Source organism: Alligator sinensis, unplaced genomic scaffold (genome assembly GCF_000455745.1).
Source record: "Alligator sinensis unplaced genomic scaffold, ASM45574v1 scaffold199_1, whole genome shotgun sequence".
In the NCBI taxonomy this organism is placed as follows: domain Eukaryota; kingdom Metazoa; phylum Chordata; order Crocodylia; family Alligatoridae; genus Alligator; species Alligator sinensis.
Genome location: NW_005842008.1, coordinates 965,184 through 965,459, shown reverse-complemented (window position 1 = coordinate 965,459; position 276 = coordinate 965,184).

Here is a 276-nt window from a genome sequence, read left to right as displayed (position 1 = left end):
TGCCGCTTAGGCCATGGGAAGGGGGGGGGGGTAGGCAGGAGTGCTGGTGCCCCCCCTGCCAGCAGCAGCTGGGGAGTGGGATACCCCTCCCCCCCAGTCTCTGGGATCCGCTATGGGTCCCTCCCCAGTTGCTGACTGGTCACTGGGAGGTGGGGGTATGTGACTAAGGTGGCACCAGTTGCCCATGACCTGCAGGCTCCCTGGGTCAGCTGATTGCAGTGAGTGCTGGCTTGTTCCTGCAGGCTGGTCCCGCCCCTAGTGGGGGGGGGCCCCGCC